Source organism: Vidua macroura, chromosome 16, assembly GCF_024509145.1.
Source record: "Vidua macroura isolate BioBank_ID:100142 chromosome 16, ASM2450914v1, whole genome shotgun sequence".
In the NCBI taxonomy this organism is placed as follows: Eukaryota; Metazoa; Chordata; class Aves; order Passeriformes; family Viduidae; genus Vidua; species Vidua macroura.
In genome coordinates, this window is record NC_071586.1 from 3613606 (window position 1) to 3635893 (window position 22288).

A 22288-nucleotide genomic window follows, 5' to 3' on the forward strand; every position below is an offset into this window, starting at 1 on the left:
ACACTATTCCACCTACAAGGTGTAGAAAAATGCTGGATAGTGATTTCACTCTTGAGGGATCAAAAAAGCTGAGAAATAAGCTCGTGAGTGTGCACCCTAACTCCCTAAAAACAACAACAACAAAAAAAAAAATCCAAGGAAATTGTTTTTACATAATATGTCTTCAGAGGAGCAGCACTTCAGCAATGTGCTCATGCAATTCATCACTGAGGTGACAATACTCTAAAGATTTATTAGTAATACATCACTGCAATGTTTTCCCCCCAGTGATGTATTGGAGATCATAAAGCACAGAGAGGGACAGCAGACGTGCAGACTGGAGTGCCTGCACAGCCCTGCCCAAGCCTGTTCCAGGTATTTTATTGAGAGAAGCTGTCAGCAAGAATGCCGAGATTTTTCCATTCCTGGAAAAATCTGCTGGGGAGGGGGGTCTTGCCATGAAGATTCCTGGATGTGATGACAGCTGAGGGCTGCAGGCTCTTGATCTGTCTTCACATAGTGCAGAAACTCTTGATAAATGGTTTGTTGACTGATAGTCTGGGCCTTACAGCAACTGTAAATGCTTAGGGTTATTTACTTTTGGTTTGTAGTGCCTCTGGACACTGAAAGGCACCAGGAAATGTCTTTGAGCCTTGACATCTCAGTGTGCAAAGACTGGGCCATGTGACATTCTCACAAATGTCACAATAGGAAAACAGTTCTGTCTCCATGGCAGTGCTGCTGTTCTGCTGTCAGCATCACAGGCTTCCTCTCCCTCTCTGGAGATCACCTTAGAGGTTGGTCAAGAAAACTAAAATACAGCCTTTTCTCACCATCCTGATTTCTGCTACTTCATGTACCTTATCCATAGTGCCAAGAGTAGAGGTGCAAATGAAATAGATTTGATTTGATTTGATTTGATTTGATTTACCACCAGCTTGCCCATCCTTCAGCAGTCCCTCAGAGCCTGAGCCCAGCCTGGGTAACCTTCACCATCACCCAGGAATGAGGCTGCCCTGCTCCAAGGGCAGCGTGGTGCAGGGAGGTTTCCTGCAGCAATTGCACAGCTGATGTTGTGCTCAGAGCCAGCTCACTGCTACCTGATATTGTTCCAGTTGTTTGTTTTCATCTCTCTGCAATTACCTCCTCACTTCCTGGAGAGGCACCAGCTTTTCCTTTGTGTGGCAATAGGAACAGGCAGCTGCTCCTGCTTGCAAACACTGCAACAATACAAATTATGGCAAAGCTCTGCCACTGGCTAGAATTCAAATTGAGTTTGACTTCAAATTTTTGCAAGGCTGAGTTGATGCCTACATTGAATAGAAAGTGAAGGTGGTGTCTATAATATGAAAATAGATTTTTCAGTATTTTGTGAATCGCTTTGCTAGGATGAGATGTGTTGTGAACCTGGGACTCCCAGCCATGAACCCATCAAGGAGGCTTTAAACCCTTTGAAAACTTCCTGGGCCACTCCTCCTTGGCTATTTCTATTTCTGATAAGAGTATCAAGGCATTTAATTGCAACAAACACTGCCTGAAGGCAGTAGTAAAGCATAACCCACTTTATGATCAAGAACAGAACTCAAAAATGGCTGGAATTTTATTAGGTTTTATGGAGGCTTCACCAGCTCTGCAAAAGGCAACTGGGGGCAGAAATACTCAGCTTGAAGCATTTTACAAATCTAGAACCAAAGGCTTGGCTCTGCAAATGCAAAAACCTTTCCACTGCCTTCCCTGGACCTTAGCTATTGATGAAGTGATGTTGAGTGAGGATCAGCATGAGCAGGGAGGAGTTTTGTTGCTTACAGAGAAATCAAAAAGCCCAGAACCACCCTTTGGTGTTTTTGGGAGTTAAGAATGCAACCAAAATCCTGCTTTGTGGCCCCTCAGCTCCTGCTTGGGAGCTCATGATGATGGATACAGTCTATAATCAACTAATTTGTCCTTTTATTGGAACTTCCATGTGCAATTTAATGCCATTTTAAAAACCACATGTCTGTGGAGACTGAGCTTTGCTGGTTTGGGTTTTTGTCGCTGCTTTGCTTGATTTTTATTGTGCAAATGCATTTGGATGGAGAATTTCTGGCCCTTCTCCTGCTGAGCAGCCTGCCCTTGTCTCTTTGGCACTGTGGGTGCTGTAGATGTGTTTTGCTTTCTGCCTTTCTGAGCAGATTAATTATCTGTAATTCAGAGTGGATGGACTCTTAAAGCACCAGCTTTATTGGAATGAACCTGCTGGAAGCACAGCAAAGTGCACTTATCTCTGTGCTAGTACCAGAGCTCCTCAGGGCATGGAAAAAGAGCTGGGGTTCCTCAACCTGATCCAGATCAAATCCTTCCATTTCAACACTTCTCCGAGCCCTGCTGCAAAGGAAGCACCTCTCACATCTGTCTGCAATCCAAGCACTTTTTTAGTATCCCAGAATGGAAGTGAAATTGTATGGGTTGGGCTGTGAATGGCCTCAGAAGCCTTTCCAGCCTCACTGAGAGGCACTTTGAGCACTAAAGGCTGTACAGACTATTTCCTGCAGGTGCTACATAAACAGCATCTGACATTTGTCTGACATAGCTTGATTTTTCAATGTGTTGGTTCACACCTGTGGCTGTGAAGGTGAACAGCAGCTGAACTGGGGAAATAAATGGAGGGTGGTGTTTATTTTTTGGCTCAAAGACAGTCTAATTATAATATTAAAAAAGAAATACAATATTATATATAAATAATATAAATATATTTATATAAATAATAAATATATACCAATATAATTATCGTCTATATAGTATAAAATATAAATATTTTAGTGTGCTGAGTTGCATTTCAGCTGTATCCAGAAGACAGAACCAGGCAGCCTTTGTGTCCCAGACCATGTCAGGCACTCTGTGCCAGGCAAGTGAGCCCCAAAAACAAAGAGGCTGCAGAGTAAATCAGCAGGAGTGGATTAGGAGAAAGGTTTCTACTCAGAGGAAGACAGACAAATGAAAGGATCAGCCTCAGGTTGTGGAAGGAGGCTGAAGCTGGGAATTGAAGTCAGATCTTTGGCATTATTGGCACATTCACTGGTTCAACAATGGTGCCTAGCACAGGCTCCCTTTCTTGCAGCTCTTCCAGTGTGGAAGATGTTAGAGAAAAAAAAATCTCTCAATTACTGTTCCTTCAGTTTCTCCTAAGAATTCCTGAAGTCCCATTATAGAGAAAATGCTGAGGCCATCATTAAGGTTCTAGAGAGAAGAAAGAAAATGAACATGCATTTCACTCTTAACAACTTCCTGCTTTGAATTTTTCTTTTGAAAAAAGACTTTTCTCCTTGCCTTGGTGGGAAAAATAGAAGCTGTCAATTGCCTTTTTTTTCCTGTGTATCAAATGAATTTATATCCAAGTAAACCTTTTGCATCCTGAAGCAAAGAATTCCACAGTGCAATTGAGGGCAGCATGAAGCAGAATTTGTTAGCTGATAATTTCATGCTGATAATTTTACTACTTCCTCTCTAGTTCTTGTGTTAATGGACAGAGTGAGCAACCATTTCCCCCTTGTCTCTGCTGCTCCCAGGTTTATATTCCTCTTTGCTTTCCCCTCCTCCCATGATTAAGTGAATTTGATTTAAATATTCTTGAGTAATTTTGATTATCATCATTGTTCTGCCCTCTACTTTAATTTTAGTTGATTCTTTTGCAGAAGGTGAAGAACAAAGCTGCACAAAATGGTGAAATTGTGGACTCACTGTGGATTTATTCAATGCCATAATGATGATTTCTGTTCTGTTCTCCATTCATTCCTAACAATTCCTAACATGCTATTTTCTTTCACTTGAGCATTGAACTGACACTTTAATTGACCTATTATAGCTTCAAGATATCTATTATTTTTCCCCAAATGCTAACAAGGTGCCAGATTTTGTCAATCCAGGATGGCTTTTCCTCTTGTGTGCATCACTTCCCATGGATCAGCACTGAATTCCATTTTTTGTTCCCTCACTCTGGACCCCTCCAGTCCATTGCTTGCCCTGTGCAGTCAGATCTCACCAGCTTGAAAGTCTTGCTAAAACCAGTTCTCTTTGTCATCTGGCTTTTCCAGAAACACAGAGCCTGAAGCCATAAGGGTTTAAGAAACATAAATTAGCTATCCAGAAAACTCGTTAATTCAGAATTAAGGTTGCTCACCTGTGATCTGTTCCATTAGCAGCCCAATCCTTCTGTGTTTTACACAGAACAAATGCAAGTGGATGAAATCTCTTACTCAAATTAGCAGGCAGCAGCCAAATATTTACTGAGTCACTTATTCAACTTGATTAAATGAACAGAATATTAAAAAAGCAAGAAAAAGGGGGAATATATGCAACAAAACCATCCAAGCAAAACAATTCTATTAGCCATTCAAGGAACAGGCTTTTGGCATTAGGGGTGTTGTTTACTAATTGGATTTTCTGTAGCAGTGATTACTTAGTGTCTCACAGTTTTCTGTACTTCAACATTCACCTCCTGTCTGAATAAAATCTCTTGTGCTTATGGCAAGATTCCCATTTCCTTCAAAGACACTTGGTCTGGCCTCTCTTTTGTAAGAGGTTTTTAAAAGATCTAAGTAGTATAATCTTGTTTTCCAGCTGATGTTAGGGCTACTGTGATAGTTCTTTGTCTGTGCTTTTCAGGAGATAACAGACAGATCATGCAAAAACCAGTTTGAGAATTTTCCACTCCATGTAGAGTAGCCACAGAACATCTGTGAAATGATAAAACCTGCCACAGTAACCCGAATTTTCAGATTTCAGATGTGAGTAGCTCAGGAATGAATGAAGAGCTGAGATTGTGTTATAGAAGCTACAATGTACTGGATAAAACAATATTTATTTCTCCAGAGTAGCTTACAGTAGGTTCTTCTTCTCTGCAAGCTTAAAACCAAAAGGGAGTTTTCTCTTTCTTTGTGTTTATCAAGTTTAGTGTAGGGACTGATTTGACTCTTAAGTCCTTCCAGGACCACCTTGTCTAGTTTGTAAGTGTTGCTTTGTTTTTTACCTTTTCCCCCTCAGCATTCAGCCTGAATTTCACTGCTCCTGATGGTTCTCCCACCACTTCATAAATCTCAAGTATGAGACTTGTGAATTTTGAGTGGTACTTTGATGTTTTACAATTATTCATACCTTATATATTGATATTGTATTTCTCATTCAGAGCATCTTCAATTCCTCAAATTCATGTTCCTGTTTCCCTTTGATCTGTATCATTAGTGAGTTCTTATTCTGTGTGCTGACACTTTTTTCTGTCCTCTTTTACAGATCTTGCCACTTCACTATTGATTTTCTTTTCTCTTTTTGTTTGAGATATCTTCTTTATCCTTTAGGTTTGAGGTTTTTTTCCAATTTATGGTAATTGTTTACTTTTTTCCATATATTTGATCTAGTATCTTTCCCCTAAACCAATGGTTTCCCTAGAAAGCAGCCAGTCAAAAAGAAGCAGAGAAGAATAGAATTAGATCCAAGAAAATTTTGATTTAAAATGAAATCACAGGAAAATCCAACCTGTCTCTCCATCACTCTCCCTCCTTAGTGTCTCTGTCTCCCCTGTCCCCCTGCTCTCCCTCCTCTCATTCCCTCAGGACAGCAGCCCTGCTGTAGCTGTCTCCTCTTGCTCTAGCTGGGCTTTAGGTGCTCTGTGTCCCTGATTCTCTGGGCAAATTCTGTCCCCGTGGTGTGCTGCTGTCTCCAAAGGCCATGCTGGTCTGGCAGCTGTGACTGTTTCTCAGAGATGGGTTTCCAGGCACAGAGAATTAAGCAGATTACAAAAATTTGTTTTCTAGCCTGGTGCCCAGCAGACAGGGGATCTCAATTCTTCTCTCTTCCCCAGACTTGAGTGGATGACTTTGAGACTGCTGTGTAACTAATACATGCCAGCATCCAGGAGCCAGGAGTATAGAATATTTTCCAATAGGTATTTTTATTCCAAGGCATACCTCAGGAACATGGGCTTGTCTATGTGATTCATTTTAAGATCAGAATTATTAATTATTTGTAGAACCTTGTGCCCTATACACTCAATTCCAGTTGCCATCTAAGTCTTGAATGCAACAGGTGACCCCATAGGGGATAAACTCAGGATTTCTTTAACTGAGCACCTTGCTTAAACATTCTGGTTAATAAGGTTCTAGGCAACACCACTGAAACTGGAAAACAATGACCATTTCCCTGTCCTTTCCCCCCTCTGCCATCTTTGCTGGCGTGGAGAGACACAATTTTCACAGTCACACAACCACAATTGCACAGTGTGATGTAGCTCCTGTGTTTCACCAGAAGCCTCCTGAGCTGTGCTGAGATTGCAGCGCTGGAGGCCACACAAAACCTCACGTGGCCTCTGCATTAAGGGGTTCTTGGCTTCCTCTCTGGGATTGTTTTATTTTATGAGGGCTGGCAGCCTTGCCAAGAGTTACCTCATGCTCTGTGAGCTGTGCATGGGAGAAGCAGGGGCTTCTCAGGCGTTGCTGACCCAGGGGTGGCACAGAAAGTGTCATCCCTGCTGCAGCAGCCACTGCAATAAAGGCTCAGGGCAGGACTCAGAGCTGCATCCTGCAAAGATCAGCAATGCCAGCCTTGCTTCACACTCTCCAGATTGCCTCTTTGACACATTTTTCCCTTTTTTCCCCTCCATCCTTCCATCTCCTTTCTTTCTCATCAATCAGAGCATTCGTGGTCTGCTGATGTAATTAGGAAAACAGGGTATTCTGGCCAGAGGTATTGATCCAGTACTTTATAATAAAAGTTAGTAATGTTTAATTTCTTGTTGTCAGCTTTCATTGTGCTAAAGAAATCAATTCACTATTGTCTCTTCTCCATTATTCAATTGTCTAATAAGCTACTTTGCAGTCCCCTCAAAATCAAATTTTAATGATAAATCACTGTAGGAATGGAGAGCACATGAACCCATGTACATGAGGATTATCCCAAATCCATAGTAGGTGGGATGCACTTCTTTCCAATTAGAAATAAATGTTTTCTTGTCTCTTTTTAACAGTCAGTAAGACAGGTTTTCTGTTCTTTAACTAAACTCCACAAGATGGTTGTTGTAACTTTTTTTCTCTCTTGAGAAATATGCTATCAAACCCCCTCTGAATGTTGAATTTCACTCTCAAGGTGATACCTCTCCTTTTTCCCTCCCCACCTCTCTCATCCCACATCAAATTAGTGATAAAAAGCAGAGTCAGAGTGGCCTTGGAGGAAAGAAGAATGTGCTCAAAACCTCTCTGCTCTGGCTCTACCCCAGCTCGCAGGGAAGCAAACGCTCCCCTCTGAGAGCGGCCACCAGAGCTGTGTGTGTGTCAGGAGTGCACAATTCCCAAACCCCAGAGCTGTGTGTGTGTCAGGAGTGCACAATTCCCAAATCCCAGAGCTGTGTGTGTGTCAGGAGTGCACAATTCCCAAATCCCAGAGCTGTGTGTGTGTCAGGAGTGCACAATTCCCAAATCCCAGAGCTGTGTGTGTGTCAGGAGTGCACAATTCCCAAACCCCGGAGCTGTGTGTGTGTCAGGAGTGCACAATTCCCAAACCCCAGAGCTGTGTGTGTGTCAGGAGTGCACAATTCCCAAATCCCAGAGCTGTGTGTGTGTCAGGAGTGCACAATTCCCAAACCCCGGAGCTGTGTGTGTGTCAGGAGTGCACAATTCCCAAACCCCGGAGCTGTGTGTGTGTCAGGAGTGCACAATTCCCAAACCCCGGAGCTGTGTGTGTGTCAGGAGTGCACAATTCCCAAACCCCGGAGCATGGCTCGGTCAGGAAGGGCTGGAGTTCTGCTCCCTGAGGCTCCCAGGGCTGTTTTTATTTCCTGCTGGCTCCGAGCTGGCTTTTGCTGCTTTCCCAAGCTGGGGTCTGTGGGTTCTGCTTTCCATGGGACGGGGGCTGCGGCTCAGTCCTGATCCACTGCCTGAGCAATAAAGCTTAAGAGAGGGTTTAATTGAAACAGAATTTTAAGAGAAATTAAATAAGTGTATTATCTGTAAGGGAGGCTGCTCTGAGAATTCTGAGGAAGGTAAAGGCACTAATTTTTGGTATTTACCTGGAATAAAAAAAAAGCTGAATCTGTCTTTCACGTTTATTAATACATGAAACTGCTTTAAAGCATTGTGACCTCTTTGAAAATAACTTACATATATATTATGCCCAACAATTATCTTGTAAAATTCATTTTCATGGCAAAGGGTGCTGCTTGGACATACCCAAGTTTTAACTCAGACTTGCCCTACCTCTATCAGCTGAACACAAACCCCTCCCTATTCTTGGGCCCACAGATAAACGAACCAACTTTACAAACACCACGAGATTCAGGAAACAATGTGCCTGAACGCTTGAGTTTGTGCATGAAGTCATGAATCATTTTTACATTAGGGAGGCTGTACCATAGGTCTCAATAATGCAATGCACACTGAGCTGCTGCTTTCCTCTGCTCATAAATCAGGTCACAGGGCAGCCACCATTCCATTTTTGCACTTGCAGGGCAGTAAAGTAAGAAGTTTATTGCAAGTTGGTAATAAGAAAGGAAATAACAGCCTGGGAGGCACAAGGGTGAACGAGTTAATGAGTGAGCAGTTTGAGTTTTCTTATTGGTTTTAACCCTCTATAAATTTAATGGCTTCCTTTTAAATGCCTCTTAATGAGAAAAAGCAAAGTGTGAGTTACTTAATGGTGTTATTGAAGGCTTTCCCTTGTTATTGAAAGGGAATGCTGTAGTTTATCCAGGGTAAATCTAGAGAAAAATAACTTTAGATCAGGGCAGGGATGCTCTGTGGGCTTGGTGTCAGCAGGAAGGACAAACTGCAGGGGTGTTCTCTGTCAGGGAAACTGCTGGAATAGATAATTAGTGATCTTCATTAGTTTGTGGAGACTGTAATGAGCTCAGGAGGCTTGGAGATGTCTGTGTGCAGAGGAGCTGCTTCTCCTGAGCTGGGCTTTGCAGCCCTGACCCCCTCCTGGGCCCGGTGCTTTATTCCACAGTCTGTGCCTCTCCTCACCTCCTCAGCTGCTCCTGGGACACGGGGAGCTCTCACAGGAAATTATCCCCGTGGGAATACTTTGCAGGAATGGTTGCACGGGATCTGTCAGCTGCCATAAACATAATTCCAGTTCTAGACGTTTATCAATAATCCTTCCTAAAAAAACAACAACAACAAAAAAAGAGAGCGAATTCCTGAGGGTTTAGTACCAGAGTGTCTGAGGTTCTTTGGAGGGGCTGGTAAATAATATTTTTACTAATGCAGGATATTATGGGATATAACTCTAGAGGTTAAAGCATTGCAAGTTTCTCACTATTTACAAATAAAAGCAAGGTATTTAAATAAATGGGATTTAAAATAATGGTGTTTAAAAATATGTTTTCAGTCCATTTTGTATGTGAACCAAATCAACTAAAAGCAAGTAAAAACTATATGGAGAGAACACATATTTTCCTAAATTTTTCATGGAAAAAAAATTGTCATTTTTTGCTTTTTTCTAACCAGTCATATGTTGCAACTGCAAAGATTTTCCAAGGGTAAAAAGACAACTTTTCTTATTCCAGTTAGGAATATAGGAAAAAAAGATTAAAAGAGGGCTATGACCTGCTTTCATTAACACCACTATAGATCAGATTTAAAATACCAATTTAATTAGATTTGGCCCGATTTAATGTTTAAACATAAGAGATTATGGAATGTGCTGAGGACAGTGGTGATGTTCCTTTTCAGGACACTCAGAATGGGGGATCCATGTGTCTCTCATAGAATATCCTGAGTCAGAAGGGACCCACAAGGATCCAAATGGCTTTAGAAAAAAGTGGGGAGATGTCAGGGAAAAACTCTATAAATGTTCTCTGCTTTTACCACAGCACATCTCAGAAGAATTTCTGGGGATGATGTCCCACCTTTCTTTGCCTCATCCAGCTGTGCACAGGGCAGATGTTTCCTGTCCCCAAAGTGCCTCCTTTAACAAACCCTCGTCCATAACTCTTAATTAATCTACAAGAATCTGAGCTAAGCCTGCTAATTACATTTTCAGTGAACACTAATATTAACAGTAAACATATATATTTGTATGTTTTGGTGATTCCCCTCGTTGTTAATCTTTTAGCTGCTCCAAATGAAGCCACTTTCCTACACAGTCATAACAGACCTCTTATCCTCAGAAATCTGAGCACTTGGTATGGCTAACCATGCACTGAATATGTAAATGATGCTCCCAAAGAGCAAGAAGGTTAGATACTAATTAGATATTACACTTAGGAGACAGCAAACTCATAGAAATTAAATAGTCCAGTGGCATTTCTGTTCTATGGAGGGTTTGTCCCCTCCTAGGCATGGAGCAGGAGATGTGATGCCTCGAAAATTGGCTGGATTCTACTTGACAGCTCCAATTCCTGGCACTGTTGGTCAGGTGGTTGTGACACTGTGGGTGCTGAGCTCTGGCATCTCTGCTGAAGTGGCACAGCTCTACCTCTGCCCACAGCAAAATGCATTCCCCTGGTAAAAACCACATCAGATAGATTTTTTTTTTTCTTTCCTTCTAATCTTTTTAGAAAGTATTTGCTGAAGACATGAGGGCTGACCTGGAGAGACCTCACTGGCACTTCCTGGCTTTTGAAACCACCCCAGTACAGAAGTGAGGTGGAGGTGAGCTGGGTTTGAGGGTTTCTTGGTCAGGAGGGTGCTGTCCCATGGCTGCTCCCTGCTTTCTCCTCTGGCACCCATGGGTGTGTCACCTGTCAGGGCTGGGACCTGGAGGCAGTGAGACAGCAGGAAAATCTCTGGGATGTGCTGTCTGCATGCAGGAGAAGCCTTACACCTGCTGTTAAACCAGCCATAAATGCATTCCTGGGAGAAGGAGGAGGCTCAGCAATGCTGTTTCTATCAGCTTCCTAAGGGCACAGGGCTGCAGGACAGAACCTACTGTGTGTAAATCAAACCAAGCTAACAAACCTGAGCTCAGGGATGTGCAATGTGCACACAGAGCTCTGGCACTTCAATCTCCTGCCTACAGGGACTGGAACTTCAGTATTTTATAAATCAGTACATCAGAGATGAATATTTTGACCCGGACTCCACTCTTATTAATCAAGGCAATATGGGGATGTGTAAGATGGATTGTAAAGAATTGCTGTTCATAAGCTCCTGAAGCCAGAAAAGACCATCATATGTATCTTGTTGACCTTCTGCCTAGCACAGATCACAGAATTTTACTTGCCATATCAGGGCCCAAATCCATCAAAAGCTCAGGAAGCCTTGCTCCAGTGCACTCTGGCCACAGAACCTGGTTGTTTCTTCAAGAAGGTTTTAAAGAAAACATCAATTACACTGAGAGCTGTGGCTGTCATCTTGTAAGTAAGAATCATAGAGTGATTTGGCAGTGCAGTGTACCTTTGGGAGGGATTTTCTCTCCTCTTGGAGCCTTTAAAGCTGCTCTAAAGGCCATTTAATATGCTGGGGGGGGACATCCTTGACTGCAGGCAGTGTCTGGCCTGGCTCAGATTGTGCCCTCAGCAGGGACAGCCAGGGGGTCTGAACCCTTTGTAGTGTTTATAGGTGTGTGCCTGGGCAGCTCCTGGAGGCAGCAGAACAACCATCAAGCAGCACTGAAAGGGAAATGTGCTGCACTTTAGCAGAATTTGGGGTTTTCCCCTGTTTCACTTTATGCTGAAGATCTTACCTGCTCTTATAAAAGTCCAGACTATGATGTCCAAGATGGCTCAAAACAGTTTTTATTCCTTCATTCCTCTGAGGATAAAAAAGGTGTCCTGTCTTTTTTCCCTTTGTGAATTAATCTATTTATCTTACTGCAAACAGTACACTAGAACCACTCCTCTGTAGTAGCCCACTAAAATCTCCCTTTAAGCAAGAGTTCCTTTGAATTGCAGATTTCCCCCTGCACATCCCCAGGGTTTGTGTGCACGGTGCTTTTCAGAGCTCAGCTGTGGGTGCCTGGCTGTCTGCAGAGGAGATGTCAGTGCTGTGCAGGGAGCAGTTTCGGGCTCCCATGCCATGCTGAGTTGCCATTCAATTCTGCACTGTCCATTTTCCTGATCACAGCCCATTTGGAAGAGCAGGTCCCTGGGTGCTGGATCTTGGCTTTGTTTTCCTTTCTCTGTCGAGGTTGGGATTGAAGGCACCTGAGATGATATTTCACATTCAGGCTTGGATGTTTATTATTTCTTATCTCTATTACAAGTGGTGAGTTCCTACAGCATTCTACTATCAAGCTACAAAATGGCTAACTATCCTTCTCTACAAGGTCTTTTAAGGCTAAACTACCCAATTAAGACTGACACCTAAATGATTTTCACTTTTAACCCAATAACCAACCACCTGTGTCCTGCAATGCGGACTTTTCTGTCCAATTACAGAATACTACCCAAACCCATGAGGAAGAAGGTGGAGAAGAAAGCCCTAAAACCTCCACCTTGCCCCATATATATTTCTATATTCCAAACCCCCAAACTCTAAATTTCCCACCATGTGATTTTACACACTTCTAATCAAACTACACACCTGCAATCCCAGTGCTCTCAATCCATTTTGGAAGCCTTTTCCACACCCTCAGGTCAAATATAGCATTTTCCTGTGGGTCTGTGCCCTTCAGCACAGAAAGTTTAAAATTCTCGGCGTCCAGGATTCCAACACCTGGATGTAGCTGGCATTTCTTCTTTGAAAACCAGACAGTTTTTAGCTCTGCTCATTGCTCAGTTCTGATCAAAATGCAGCACTGTGAGGCTGAGCAGGCACTTCCTGCACCTCTGAGTCCTGCTGAACCTAAGTTGGGCAGGTGGCCCTGGTGAGGGGCGCAGGGGACCTGGCTTCACTCTCCAATCCCGCGCTGTTGCTCCTGGGTGACAGAAAAACTGTGGGAGATGGAAAGATAGAAACTTCTACAAACACTGAAGGGTTTGAGCTGCAGTTTTAAAAGAAGCTTGGATTGATGTTAAAATAAAATACACAGACATCAAGTAGAAAAACCATAAACATATGTTTCTATAGTTGTAAGTAAGAATATGCCTTAGGTAAGTGAGAAGCTGCACTGATAAGATGGAGAAGGGTTTCTAATGTAGGGGTGTGGTTGTATAGAGTAAGCTGAGGGTTCAGAAGTTATAATAGAAGCTTTTGTGTGTATGTGTGATAGCAGCCCATTGGATAAAAGTGTCTGCAGTGCAGTGGAAGTAAGTAAAGGTGTGTCTTAGTTTGCACAGACAGGTGTCTGCTAAGGAAGGCAGGAGTCTTCCTTGAAATGGAAAATGTAAACCCCCTCCCTCCAAATTAGGAAAATTAAAATAGAAATGCAATAGTACAAAGAAAATAAACCACTGCCAGAGCCAGAATAGGAGGTGACACCCTGTGGGTCAGGGTGGTGGCAGCAGTGCCATTCCATGGGGGCTCAGCCCTCCTGCAGTGCCAGCTGTGCTTCTGCTGGAGCAGGATCCTGGACAGGGCTGGAGTTTTCCTCTGGAGCTCCAGGGCTGCTGGAGATGGGCCTGGGCTTCCTCTGGGAATGCAGTGGGGCAGAAAGCTGCTCCTCTGGGAATGCAGTGGGCAAAGGCTGCTGTGGTGTTCCCAAAATCTCAGATTGTATCCAGGTAGGAATGCTTGGCTCCTCCCCTGGGTGGAGCATCTCCCCATGGGATGATGGCATTTTCTCAGCCATGCAGGGACACTCAGTGGCCATGAACAGAAGAGATCTCCTGGAGGGAGGATTGGCTGTGGGAGAGATAAAGAAAACTGCCCAATGAGCAGAGATAACTGCCCCAGCTCTGACAGATGGGAACAGAATACACACACACATTTCAAACCTAAGACGCAGGTGATAGGTTAGAAAAGCAAAATAAATTTTGTGGCAACTTTCCATTGGGTTAGAAAGTTATATCATGCCTTGTAACAAAGAACTTGTGTCTACTTTGAGCTATGGCCAGCTGCTTGCTCTCATAGATCTCACGGCCTCTGAGACTGATGTTTGCCTGAGCAATAAATCCTTCTTAGCCCGATGATGGTCCCATCCCTTCATTAAAAGCAGTGATAATAATAATAAAAAATAAATAAAAATAACAAATGGGTATAATAATAAACCACAAGCAGGATTTGGTTTTCTTTCCTAATTCCTGGCTCCAGCTGCCTGATTTGGCTCAGCTGCACCCAGCCAAGGGTCAGATGCTGAGACAAGAGGTTATATCCTGCCACTCTTATAGACTTTCCTGCCTTGTCCAGAACCTGCTTCTGTCCTCAGTAAAGCTGAGGAGAGTTTTGCTGCTGCTCTAAGCTGTACTGAAGAGTTTGGCTTTCAGATGCTGGTATTTTTCTCAAATGGAGTGATGCAACCAGGATATAGAAAACTGCCTGGATTTAATATTTTTAACTTGAGCAATGAAATAAAACTTTTAATCCTCTGTGTGTATGGAGAATTTAGGTTTTCTTGGATATCAGTGATGTCTACATGGCCCTTGGAATGAAGATATATGATTCCCAGAGTTGAATTCAGACACAAGATGGCAGAATCAGAAAGAGGAGAATGTATCACTGTCACAAATACTGCTCCTCTGCTGCACTGACAAGGGAAGATAAAATGGAATCATTAAACAGGGAACCACTTGCAGATTTGAATTTGGATCTCCTGTACTGAGAATAAACATCTTTTTCCCTCAGTACTCAGTGGGTTGAGCATGTTTTGCCATTGTATTCCAGCACTGGGCATTATTGCATGAGTAAGTGAGTAAATACAGAGAAGAGGGTGTGAAATGTCACCTTACAGCAGCATTCTTCTAAACTGCAGTCCTCCTTGCATTCTGAAAGTAGGTGTTTCTCAGTGAAAATAAATTGTTGTATTTCTTTCAGCAGTGGAGCATAATTAGAGCCATGCAGGAGGTTGATTACATTCGGTGTGTGAAGACCATTTAGAAACTGGAGACAGAGGGAGGGAAATAATTTAGACTGATGACAGTTTAGGCAACTTGCCTGGTTTTGGACAGTTGTAACACCTGTAAGCAGGCTTGGGTTTCTGATCTTTCACCTTTGCAGGCAAAGGCATGAGGTGACACATCCCCTAATCCTGCAGCTCAGGGTGCAAAGGAGGGGAGGATGGGTCTAAGGAGCAGCTGGGAGGGAAGGTCTGGCTATAATCACTGGGTACCTGAGTGATGGTGGGATATGAACCTGAACTGCACATTTCCCTTAGACACGAGCCACAGCATATTTTCCAAAGGCTTTTCAACCCCTTAATGTAATTCTAATTTATTTTACAAACAATGACTGTGAACAAAGACTGGGGACTTGTGCTGACTTTGCCACAGCTGATTGAGAACTCTGAATCTTGAGCAGCCTGGTGAGCAGAGCAGGGCTGTGTAAGGTAACTTGCTGTGCCTTCTTCCTGTCCCCCTGGGCCTAAAAAGAGGGGAAAAAATATTTAGAAATTTTGAATTAAGTCACTTCATCAAGTGTTTTACCTTCCTGTCCTTTTCCTTCAGGTTAATGTGGTTACAACAGGTACAACTGTTTATTGTGCATGTTTCTCTTGCTTGTTTTTTTTTGCCAAATGCATTTTTTCTGATTTTTCAAGGAATGTTTTGCTCTGACCAAAGCCTGTCCTGTGTTTGTATTTTCCCTTTTCCTCACTGCAGTGACAGGGATGACATGGAGCAAGGTGCAGCCCATCACACAGGCTATTTTCTGGACAGGATGCTTCTTGTCCTCTTGGTGTTCATTTTCCACCAGCCTCATAACAGAAATCAATAAAAAAGCAACATGATAGCAATGATATTGTAAATTATTAGAAGGAGGAAAGGTCTTGGTGTTAGAACTAGGGCAAGGACTCAGCAGAGAGGCTTCAACTTCCTCCAAGTTGCCTTTGTAGAGCTGTGTTGTACTTCTGTTTATCCCTCCTGACGTGGTAGTGTGTTTTCCATGAAGGGCTGGAATCACAGGGATGACCTCTGCAAATGCAGGGAATGGATTCTGCCCCGGTGGGTGACAGTGGATAATTATCTGTGCTGGCACAAAAGGACAGCCTGCTTTCCTGCATCATTAGCTACAATGTGCAGTTGAAAGAGAGAAATCTTCTGCTCCTTTTCATTCATACACTTGATGCACACTACCCTGGCTTTGTATTCAGGATGAGGTGTAGTTGTGTCATTCTCTGAATGACATTGTTCTTCTCTGAGTTTCTTTTTTCTCCTTGAATTATTCCAGTCTTTTAAAACCATCAGTGCATATATATCCTGCAGCTGGACTTCTCTGCAAACATGTGTGGAAAATAATTTTTTCTCTCTCAAACATGATGATTACTCAGTGGTAATGGCTGTAATAAAATAGTTCATCTATGCAGGCCTCTGTGATCCATAAACATTATAGCCCAAAGAACAGCACAGGAACAATCAGTTGTGAAAAAGGTCAGAACCAAACTCCTTTTTAGGGCTGTGTAAAACAGGGCAAGAGAGCATGGCTGGCCAAGTGCAGGTCATGTAATAGCTTACAACAGAGCTGAAAAGTCTTTAACTGACAAAGCTTCTGAGTTGGAAGTCAAGGTTACAGCCTAAGGTGTCTCTGGAGCACATTGGTATTGGATATGAGCCCATGCTGAATTTAATGTGTGCTGTTTGCAAACTGACCTCTCTGAGAGGAAATCTTCTCCATCAGGTGTTGGGAAACTCTTTGACATAAACCCAGCCACAAACAAACAAGGCAATTCTTATTTGTGCATGAGAAGACAGACAGCAATAACTGGCTGAAGTTAATGAAGTGCTCTGAACAGGGAACCTGCCTCTGCCTGTGCTTGTCAGCGACAGGAGCTGGTTGGAATTCCAGCACTCCATCCCTGCTCCTGCCAGCATTCAGCTCTGCTTCTCTCCCAGCCTCACTTCAGCCTGCTGCCCTCAGCTGTATTTTAATTGAGGCCCATAATATTTTAAGACGGCGTTGTCTTCCCAGATCTCAGAGCAAATGGGTTTGCAGGTCCCTTGGCTCCTGTGCTATACACACAAGCTGTCTTCCCACAACTTGGGGAGGGGTAAAACAACCAAAATGTCATTCACACAGGGCTCAGCATCTGAAGGAGCTCAATATTAATTGCCTAGAGGGCATTTTCTAGGAAAAGAGACTTAATACCATGACATTCTGTGCCTTTCTGTACAGGGTGAAAGAGCAAAGGGTAAAGAACCTAAAGCTGTTTAAAGGATTTTAAACAAAGTGAGTCTAAAACATTGAGGCAGGTGCGTTTTCATGAAGTACCCACAGAGGGTGATACAAAATCACTGCAGGTTGCTGGGCTGCAGCTGGACCCTTGGATGTTCAGCCAGTTCTGAATCCAGCTCAGTCTGCTCACCCAGCCCCTTTATCAACAGCTCCTCTGTGAGGATCTGCTAGGGACACGGTGACAGAAGTGCTGCTGAATTAAGGCAGGCAATACCCACTGCTCCTCTTGCCTGCCAGCCATCCTTCAGCCCCGTTGGCCAGCATCACTTTCCCTTGGTGAATCCATGGCTACTCCTGATGTCCTCCTTGTCCTCCATGTGCCTGGAGATCTTTTCCAGGGTGCTTCCCCCACCACCTTTCCAGGTGATGAGGTGAGGCTGTCCAGCCTCTCACTCCTTTGGTTCTGCTGCCTGTCCCTTCAGAAAACAGGAGTGGCACTGGATTTCCTCCAGTTCTGCTGGTTGGTGTGTTTTCCCTCGAGGTGTTCTGCAGTCAGCCTAGGTAAATTTTTATTTCTAAGGAAATAAAGAAGAAACAAGTGGCTTTCTGCAAAGTAAGGTGCTGCTTTAGTAATGCTTCCAACAAAGTGGGGAGAGAGGCAATTAGCACTTGAATGATTCACCTAATCCTCACTGTGTAAAAGATGCAGCAACCTTTTACAGTGACAAAGAACAGCCTGAACACTTGATTATAAAACAGAAATGCCTTCCTTGTATTAATAAAGCAGCATGTCAGGGTCCCAGCTTGCACATGTAAACTCCAGGTGTTAGACAGTGATTTTCCTTGCCCTGCCATGATGATATCTGTTTTCCACAGTGGCACAGGAGCAGCTGAGAGCAGGGATTGGCTTTTGTGCAGCACATAGGAAACAGCACAAGGCACCCCTGCCATAGCCAAGGTCTGTCAGACCCAGAGTGCTGCAGCTGCAGCAGCTTTGCTTCACAGCATCACCGTGTGAGATGGAGAGACCCTCTGGATGTGCTTCACTGCCAGGGAGCGTGGCAGGAGGCTCCTGCAGCTTGGCAGGATGGAAAAGCTCCCCCTGACTCTGCCAGTCTGGGGCATACAGAATCATCCCTTTCAGATCAGTGGTGTGTGTTTTCCCAACTGTGTAAAGCTCCATGGGCTCCTAGAAATAGAGTAATGCTTCCTAGTTGTTAAAAATAAAACTTTTTTGAGAAAGAGCCTTGGATTCTGCAATTCTTTGGAAACACAAGATAAAAGTTTCAAAGGTCATACAGACAGTAGACATCTGAATCATACAGGTATCATGATACAGAATCATTCTGCATCATACAGACAATAGACACCTGAAATCCCCTTAGCAGGCATTCATTTTCCAGGCTGTATGACTGCAATTATGATGTTACAAGGGGAACAGCGGGAGTTAGGAAAACTGGAATTTTCTCCCCACCACGGGTTGTTAGTGTATTATGGGAGAAGGGTTATGGTGTTTCTGAGGCTGTTCTCTGCATGTTGGGTAAGGCACACTGAGGCTACATCCCTGCAAATGGGCTGAAGAACACACATGGTGCTGGATGAGGAACAGGGCTTCTCTGCAGAGGGAGAATTCATTCCTATTTGCTGAGGCAGGATGCTGGCATCAGCTGATGTAAAGGCTTATGTGCATAGATAAGAAGATGGGAGATTAAGAAATATAAAAGGAAAAGGAGGAAAAATGAGATTTTCATCTTGATCTTCTTTTCATACCCTTCAAAAAACAGGCAGGTCCTTGAAGTCAGAGATACAGTGGTTGGCCATTTTGGTGGCAGCTGTCATTGAAAAGATAAATATTAATCAAGGTTTGTATTACTCAGAGTAAAACTGGGAGTAGAGGACTGGTAAGAGAAGGGGCAGGATTCATAAAGTCAGAATCTACAGCACAGTGATGCTGTGATCTTCTTTCCTTAAAGAAACCAAGCATTAGAAGTTGTTTTCTTGCTCTGTTCATTATTTTTCAACACTTTCATTTCCCTCCTACACCAAATGCTGCAAGCTCCTCTCACTTTCCCCACCATAATTTTGGTTTGAATCCTTGTGTGATTCAGCGTGGTCACTGGGGAAACATTGCTTTAATGATTTGGTGTTTAAGTGCTCAGTGTTCCTTGCATCACAGAGGAGTGGCAGTGCTGACAAAGTGCAGGCTGCCCATGGGGAGCTCTAGATCACTGCAGAGACGAGTTGCTATGGTAATACATTACAGAGCAATGAGGGATTTGGGAAGATGCATCTGACAGTTCGAGGTATAGAATCATCATTTCCTTGCAGCTTGCAAAAAGTGTCATCATCGGAATTTCAGTTGGCTTATTTTTCTTTTTCCTTTGCTTTCGTGAGGTGACATTTCTGCATAGCCCCGAGCATGCTGCAGCACAACAAGGAAAAGGCTCTGTCCTCATGTAGGCAAGAGCTGAAATAAAACCAGAGGGGAGAGGTCACTTCTGAGGCAATTAATGAAGAATATGGTTGAATAACTGCACAGGTTCTCTGTATGTCCTTGCCTCTCTCTCCCTTGAATACACAAATCTTTGTTTTATAGGCATGAAAGGGAAATATGGAATTTGGGAAAAGTAGTTTCTAGACATAAGACATACTGCAAGATAGAGTCAGTATTCCTGAGAATAAGGGCCAAAAAGAGGAAAGTCAGCAAAGGAAAAATTAACAATAAAACCCCCCCACCCTCAATTTGTCTCTCCAATGCGCATGGAATTAGAAAAAGAAGACTCAGTAATGGCACAACTTGAAAAATAACAGTAATATTTTCATTTGAAAACTGAACAGTAACACAAACATGTGTGTTTTGTCTTTTCAACTTTCTCTTCAGATATTTGTCTAAGTATTAACACCTACATTTTATCTATGCATGGAGACAGAAGTGGGATATTTTATGTAAATAGATAAGGGACAGTAAAGGAACTCCCTCCAGGACCAAGACAATGGCTCTTGGGTCAGGTATTTATATACTTTTTGAGCAATTGCACTCCCTGTCTCTGAGAGGTGTAAGAACTCCCCAGAATCTAATTAATCCTGAGACTTCCTTGTTTTGTACCTTTGGATAGAAATTTGTCTGTGCTGCACACCAGAGGAGTATTTTCACTGGAACATTTGGCATGTAATTTTTGCTTTCAGTAGTTTTGAATTCCACCAAACCTAAAGATGTTTCTCTAGGGGAGGTGCAGGTGCAGGCACAAGAATTGCATTTTAGTGTGTCTCTTTGGCACTCTAGAAGCTTCTGTGGTGATAATTTTAATTCATCTTCTGGATAGACACCTGCAAGATGTGGCTTTCCAGTTCTCAGCCATCCACAGGTTTATAACTCTGGAAGTTAAAACATCCATGGGCTGTAGGACAGGTTTTGTTTATTCGGTTTTTTGGTTGGCTTGTTTTTGTTTGTTTTCAAAAAATGACCCAGCACTGGTTTTAGAATCCCCAATCTCAGTGCCCGAAATCTATTAGCTTTTAAAAGGACTTGTCTTCCTGAGGGCCTTAAACAGTTCTGAAAAACACAAGTCATACTTCAAAGGTAGAAGGAGTACTGAAGTAACCCATTCCCAACCTCAGGTAAAGTCCTTCTCTTAATTCAGATATCAAATTAAGGGTTGCTGTTCAGCATCTTAGCTCCAGGCAAGATTAGAAGCTTGAGCTAAGAGCAGACATCTGCTGTTAGGGGAGCTACCAACCTAAGCTGTGTTGTGTAACAAATAATTTCCTCCTATTAGATTTGTCACAAATGCATGAGGAATGGTAATTCCTTGATCTAATATCAACCCTTTGGGAGCAATGTGTTTGAATGATGTCATTACATCATGTTTGAAGCTGTTAATGTGATTACCTGGAATCACTGGAGAAACACGAGGCTTGAGGAGACTGCAGAAGGGTTTGGCTGTGCTTGTTCTCACAGCCCTGCTGCCCTGAGAGCCTGTGTGGCACAGCTGAAATCCCTTCCTTTTCTAGGATTGGTTTTCATTCTTGCTGCTGACACTTGTGGCAAATGCTGGTTTAAAAATCAGGAGAGGGTGAGTCAAGGGGTTGAGCTAGGAATGCAACTAAGAGAGTGAAAACTATATGAGTTTTAATTACGGGTTTAATGAATTAAGGGTTAAGTTAGAAATGTAGTTAGCAAAGATCATATACTGTGATTAGAGGTTAACAAGGAAATGAATTGATACCGGGGGGATAACTGAAACAAAGTTGGGAATGACAGGTGATATATGAAATATTGTAAGAGTGCAGGAGCCATAAATACCACTGGCTTCTAAGAATGAGAGGAGGTTTGGGCTGTGACCAGCAGGCCAAGGAGTCCTGCCAGCTTGACACAGGTGAAGAGTTTACCATGAGGAAGAGGTCTTACTTCCTCCCCAGAAGCCCACCAACCCAATTAAAGGGGACAATTGCACAGCCATAATGGACATCCAGCTAATTATAATATGAAATGAGAGGTAATGATTATGTATTAGGTGTTGTAGAAACCATCCTGGAAATCATCTGAATATGTAAAACCTTCTTGGATAAATAGAGAGCAGGAGTTTGTGACTCTTTGCACATGCCTTTGGGAGGTGACTCTCCATGTGTCCAGTGCTGTAAGAAATAAACAAACCCTCTTTTCAGCTTTAATTTGTTGAAAGTCATCTGGCCATGCTTCAAGGGGAGGAACCCAAGTGTCAAAGCAAAGGATTTTCAGGCTGCAGAAAACGGCACAGGGTCAGAGAACTTGGCTGTGGTCAGCCAGATGAGCTCTCACTGTCCTCCTCATGATGTTTGCACTGCAGGGCAGTCACCTCTGGAGGCTGGGCTTGGGTTGGATTTTTTTGATTTTTAGCAATTTCTGGAGCTGCCATAGAGGATGATGCAGCTCAGTTTGTGCACAGAATAAAGGGGGATCCCTGCAGGCAGAAGAAGTGTCCATCAGAGCCTCTTTGTGTTGCAATGAGGCTCTTTTTCTGCAAATGTTTGATTGCTGCTCATTCTGCTAAAAATGCTGACAAATAAAAGTAATTGTTATTTTCACTTCCACAGACACCCTGTTTTCATTTCATACTTTTGTCCTGATTCCTACACTTTAATATGGATTTCCTGGTTCTTCCACAGAAGTGTTGGTTTGTATTTTAAATAAGAGAAAAGGAAGAACACATGGGTTTTTTTCT

The 22288-nt window shown here is 43.0% G+C and overlaps 1 long non-coding RNA gene across 1 annotated transcript; it reads left to right on the plus strand.

Moving 5' to 3' along the window:
• Window positions 1-654: 654 nt before the first annotated feature.
• LOC128815209 (uncharacterized) lies at window positions 655-18214 on the plus strand. The gene is made up of 3 exons (XR_008439582.1): window positions 655-776; window positions 10502-10595; window positions 17964-18214. It is a non-coding gene; the product is annotated as an uncharacterized LOC128815209 (long non-coding RNA).
• The last annotated feature ends 4074 nt before the right edge of the window (window positions 18215-22288 follow it).